Source organism: Pipistrellus kuhlii, unplaced genomic scaffold (assembly GCF_014108245.1).
Source record: "Pipistrellus kuhlii isolate mPipKuh1 unplaced genomic scaffold, mPipKuh1.p scaffold_m20_p_2, whole genome shotgun sequence".
Taxonomy (NCBI): Eukaryota; Metazoa; Chordata; class Mammalia; order Chiroptera; family Vespertilionidae; genus Pipistrellus; species Pipistrellus kuhlii.
Window position 1 is genome coordinate 101,229,687 of NW_023425515.1, and position 5,945 is coordinate 101,235,631.

At 48.7% G+C, this 5,945-nt stretch overlaps 1 non-coding gene across 1 annotated transcript; it reads right to left on the reverse strand.

The window, feature by feature from the left end:
• Positions 1-562: 562 nt before the first annotated feature.
• Positions 563-719, reverse strand: LOC118725210. Its single transcript, XR_004989934.1, has one exon. It is a non-coding gene; the product is annotated as a U1 spliceosomal RNA (small nuclear RNA).
• Between the last annotated feature and the right edge of the window lie 5,226 nt (positions 720-5,945).

Sequence of the window (5,945 nt, forward strand, 5' to 3'; positions counted from 1 at the left end):
GATACACCAGCTTCTGTCTCCAGGCAAGCTGAGGAGGCTGCTGCTGCCACGGGGCTGTACTGGGGCGCAGGGCACACATTTCTGCCTGAGGTGTCTGCTCTGTGGGGCCCAAATGAGGCCCAGCAGTAAACATTCTGTCTTTGTGTATTTCTGCACCATCAACAGACAGCTTGGGGGTTGGGGACCCCTCCCCCAGCCTCCCAACCAGCCACACAAATAAGTCGTAGTTCAAGCTCATCAGACAGGGGTTAGGGAAACTTCCCCCCCACAACAAGACATCCACTATTGAAGGTGAGAGACCAGAACAGCCCATACTGAGAGGAAACTTCAAGGCTTCAGGTGGTTCACCCCTGATTTTAATGGATGAAGACACTGAGACTCGGGTGGTTCAAGGAATTCTGCTAGGAGTATACAGGGGTGGAGCTGGGCTCTGCCCCTCGTAACCTGAAACCCAAGTCTGCCTCATTTCAGCCTGGTACCTGACATCCAGGGGGCATCTGGGAGGCACTGCTGTCCTCATGGCCCCAAAGTAATATTTTTGAGAATAATATTTTTTCCAGCGGAAAGGGTGAACGTAGTCCTCCACTATTACGAGTTATGCCATCAAGTTTCCCATGTTTGGGGAAACTGCATGGTTCAGCACACCAGGAGTGCAATGTGTGAGCCTCGCCCTGGGCAAAGCACCTTCTGGATCATAGTATCTACCTGCAGGTAAGTATGAGAATAATATTTTTATCAACCCCAAAAGTAGGGCCATTAAGTGCATTCTTTTGTAGCACAACTGACTTCAGAGACAGACCTTGCCTAAGAACTTCCTGGCTCCCCATTGTCTGGGTCTGGCCGCACAGACCACTTCCTTAACCCTCAGTCACCTCTCTCAGCCCCTCCCAGACTAGCTGTAGTCTGACCAAGCTCTTCTCTCTCATTCCTGTATTTCTGTCCCCCTTCATATGCAAAGCCTTCTGTGCACACCCTCTTCAACTTTCCAGTCTCCAAGACCATCTCAGTGCCTGATCCTCCCTCACCGGTGCCCCTTTGGCCCTATGTTCCACCGCTGCATGCCAAGTATTGTACTTCCCTACATTAACTCACTTGCATCCCCACAACCTCCCTGTCTATTGTAAGGCTTCAAGGATTGAAGAATCTACAGAAATGGGGACCAGAGAAGTTAAGTAACTTTCCCAAAGTCACACAGCTAGGAAGTGGCAGGAGCAACCTCAGGTCCCTCTGGTTTCACAGTCCACTGCTTCCCTTTAGTCATTTCCTGTGTTTCAGCTCATCTGCGTACACTTTGAGGGCAAGGCCCTGAGCTTTCTTACTGTCCCCATCAAGCTCAGCTGTACTCAACATGGGGTCTGCTCAGCATAGACAGAAGGCCAGGAAGGTCTCTGAGCCCTCTGCAGATGCCACATGCTGAGGTTCAGAGAAGCTAAGTGACTTGCCCAATGAACACTGCAGATAAGAAACAGAGCAGAGGTTTCAAAGCAGGGCTGACCACACAAGTTAGGGGTCTCAAATGCAGGAGTTTCTGAGGCAGGCAGAGCACAGTAGTGAAGGTACTGGCTGAAGGGGTCTGGGGACAGGGAACAGCTCCACCTAACAGGGAACAGCTCCCAGCGTCAGCCAGTGGTCAGCAGCTGGGAACACTAGGATGACCAAGGATTCTGATTCTTCAAGACAAGGCAAAAACACAGATTTTAATGGGAACCCTCTTACTTTTTAACATTGACCAATGCCTGCCCTGAATGTTTTATATAAGTCAGGAAATAACCAAGAAAACCTACCTGCAGGTCAGTCCATAAAGCTTGGGATTCTTTCCCATTGAGAGTGTCAAAGCACTTCTTATAGTTGAGGAAACTGAGGCCCAGGAACAGGAGGACAGCTGTGGTTACACAGGGGGCAGTGATGGAGCCCAGGCCAGTGATCCTTCCGTGAAAGAGATAAAAATCTCCTAACCCCACATGTGCATGCCATAAGCTCTGAGGACAGACTGGCCTGGCCAGAGGCCTCTCTGTGTGACCTAGAGGCATACCTAAAGTTTCTGCGCCTCCATTTACCCACCTATAAAATGGGGAAAGAAAAAAATAAGAATGCCTCTCTCTCTCTCTGAAGATGATAAAGGTATGATAGATTTTTTTCTTTTAATTCTTAAAGGTATGAGAAACGACCCATCTCCGCTCCATCCTGAATTGAGCTTACAGGACTCAGGAACTGGAGCAGCCCTGGAGGACTAGCCCTCGGCCTCTGCAGCAAGTGTGGAGCTCAGTCCTCTGCCTCCCTTCAGGGGAACAGTGGCTGTGACCACACTCTACAAATTAGGAGGTGCGATGAGGCAAGACCGTGTGAGTGACTGGCAAACACAGGACTTGGAATCTGTGGCTGATGGGGACAGGCCTCTGGACTCAGTGGGTTGTCACACCACTGCCTGGGCTTCGGGGTTACACTCACTGATCCCTTTGAAGTTCAAAGAATTGGTCACACCCCTCCGAAGCAGGCAGGAAAAAGGAAACTGTCTCCCCAGACTGAGTTATGATGGCCACAGAAAACAGCCCTCACACTCTGGGACTGCTGGCCCCAGTCTTGCCTGTCCCTCCAGCCTTTCCCTGCCCCAGATGGCCCCTTCAGCATCCCTGAGCTGCGGCTTGACCCAGCTCCTCCACCCCACTCACCTTCCTCCAGCCCCACCCCAGGTCCAGCTTTCAGGGTCTCTAGGCTCAGGCCCCCCTGTACCTCCTCCAACCGAAGTCAATCCATGCTCGCACTCCTGGGATGGTGAGCTCACTCCACCCAACCAGCTTTGAGCTGGATAAAGCTCCCCTTTTCATGAGTGAGGTTGGCTTTCCAGTGCCTCTCCCATCTTCACCCCTGGGGGCTGGCCCCAAACTCTGAGTCACAGGCCTCCTCCTCCTCCTGGATCCCAACACAACTCAGAAGAGATTAGGAACAGCACAGCCTCCTCAGGTGACTCTCATTGTCTCAAGAGCTACATTAAGCAATCACAGGGGACCTATGAGTTTATAGGTTGGTATGAAATCTGGAATGCAGGTGCACATAATTTGTACTCAGGGCTATGGACTTTGGACAAATGGTTGGGGCAGAGGTGTGTGACCCTAGGGTGGCCAACAGTCAGACATGGATGAGAATATCTGTGCAGTAGTACCTATGCATGTGTGGATGTGGGCAATGGCAGTGTGATGGGCAGTGTGTGCAGGGCCAACAGGGCAAGAGGATAAGCACAGCATGTGTCAAGAGGATAAGCACAGCAAGTCTAGTTTGGGAGGTTTGGAGCTCCTGGCATATGTGAGAATGTGAGTGTGAATATGACTGTGTGTCTGAGTGTATATGAGTATATGTGTGTGAAATTATGTGTGAGGGTGATAGAGAGAAGTGGGGGAAGGTGGGGGGCTTTGAGATGACAGGTGGGCTGTGTGCTCCAGCCCTGGGTTGGGTGATATCACTTGGCAGGAATAGTGCTGGAGCTCATCTCCTGGACATGGATCCCAGAGGAGGTCCCTCAGGAGAGGCAAACTCTGGTTTCTGACACCCAAAGGTCCCTGGGACCCAATCTGGTGAGGCCACAGACAGGTAACTCTGGACTGACAGCATGGTCCTGGATAGGCCTCTGCATATGAGCACAGCCCCCCTGCAAGACAACTTGCTCCCTGCTGCCCTGGTCTACAGCTGGCCAACCAAGAGATAATATGAGGGAGACCCTACTCCCTCTAGGACCCTTGCCTGCTCAGCTATGAGTCAACCAAATTCTGGAAGCCATACCAACCTACCCACCCTGTTAACTTTACATCTATCCACTGCCAAGCCCTCATAGTTCTCTTTCTTCTATCTCTCTACAATCTATCCCTGGCTCTCAGTTGCCATAGTAACTACCCAGGTACAAGCCACTATCACCTTTCGCCTACAGCACACAGTAGCCTCCTTCCTGATCTCCTGTCCTTGTTTTGTCTCACTGACATGCACACATGCACAGAGGTGCCCAGCAGGCCCTCTGTAACTCATATGCATGCCTTGCTACAGCCTTGGCCAGCCAGGTTCTGTATCCATCTTCAACCAGTCTCAGGATGGCATGGGGATAGAAGATTATGCTATGTGGCCTCAGCCTGCCCAATGCCCAGCCCCTAGAGCCTAGAAGGAGACAGCATTCCCAGAAGTACTAGAAGCAGCTCTATGTATTGAAGGCCCCACCACCACCCCCTCCATTCCTCCCTTCCTCCCTCCCACAGGAAGATATGGGTTCAGTCTGAGTCTGCCGGGTCTGAGCATTGGTGGCATGAGACATGGGAGTCTAGAGTTCAGGAGAGAGGTCTGGACAGCAGGCACAACTCCAAGAGTCCCCAGGGTATAGGAGATTCCAGAAATAGCTCCTTGATGTACCCACTCAAATCTGAATCCTTGTCACTGTGCCTGCTCCCTGCAGAGTGAAAGGTAGGTTTTAATTTTTTTAATAAGAAGTTGAGAGTTCTTGTCACCTTTGCACATAAAGTAGCTAGCTGCAATGTTGCACACTACAGACACTCAAGAAGAATGAGTATATGTGTGAAGAATGTCACTAAAAAAAAACAGAGATAGAATGTCTGAACTCAAAAGCTCTCTTCCCTTCTTCCTTCCCCCTCCTTTCTTCCCTCCCATGTCTTGAGAGAGACACCTATGGTTTGAAGAAGGCTGAAGATGTTAGGAGGCAAGTTGTCAGGAGGTGTTTACATAGTCTCTGACAGTTTTCCAGAGAGCCTTCCAGATCATCCCTCTTTTTATAAACATTGTTTTACATTTTATACAAATGTATCAGTTATGTCATTTCTGTATCTTGCATTCCTGTCTCATCATATTTGTTTTTGACTATTATAGCTCAAGTTTATTCATTTTAACAGTCATATATTTATTCCAAAATGTGAATACTTCAGAACTGTCCATTGGAGCCATAGATTCAAGAGAGCAAAAACAAGCTTGTGTTTTAAGCAACTGAGTTTTGGGTTGTTTGTTATGCAGCAATAGCTAACTGATACAGGTGCAAGTGTCTTCAGGATTTCACTGTTACAATTGCTATAGCAAAAAGCAGTCCAATATGTCCCTTGGTGCCCACAGACAAGAACACTTCAGAGAAGCTCACTTGGAGGTGGTGTCACTGCAGAGCAGAATCTGTGCATCCTCAGCTTGCCTGGATACTCTGGCCCATTTTCCAAACTGGGTGCTCCCAACTCCGTGGTGGTGTTAGCTCCCACTAACTCTTCAACAAATCCTTGTTTGCTCAAGTCACTGAGACTTGAGACCTGGCCTCCGTGAAGACTACCAGTTGACCATAAATTATGAGCAATAATAAATGGTGTTTTAAGTCACAAAATTTTGGGGTGGTTTTTACATGACAGTCATGTATACAGAAGGTTATCTCCAATGGAAAGGCATCCATTCAGCTCTTTAGATATAAGTCCTTTAAGATGGGAAAAGGAACACATAGTAACAAAACAGCCACCCAGACAGGTTAGTTAGAGCCCTGTATGAAGAAAAAAAGTGGCTGCCAGAGTTCTTCAAATAGCATCTCTAAACTTGGACTCCAAATGACTGTATGTAGTCCCAGCTCTCCTACAGTTCTGTCACAAGGAGGTGGGTGCTATCTTTCTATCTCCAAGTGTTGGTTTTTCTACAAATTAGCACCAACCTCTCACTCACAGGCATAGTGAAACAACAGGGTTAACACAGTTGTGTCTCAGCTCCTTTGCCCAATGAACTGAGGGGCCCAGCAGAAGTCCTGTCACTTCTGGATCTCTTCGTCTGCAGATCGGGAGTCACTGCCTCCACACAGGAGAGTTTGTGGAATAGAAGATAGACTTCAAATGTGGCATCAGGAAGGTTGTTTTGGTGGCAAGTAACAGAATATAACATTTTTCACTATTAGTGATATTTGAAACTATAAGTGAAATTGATTAGATCAGGTA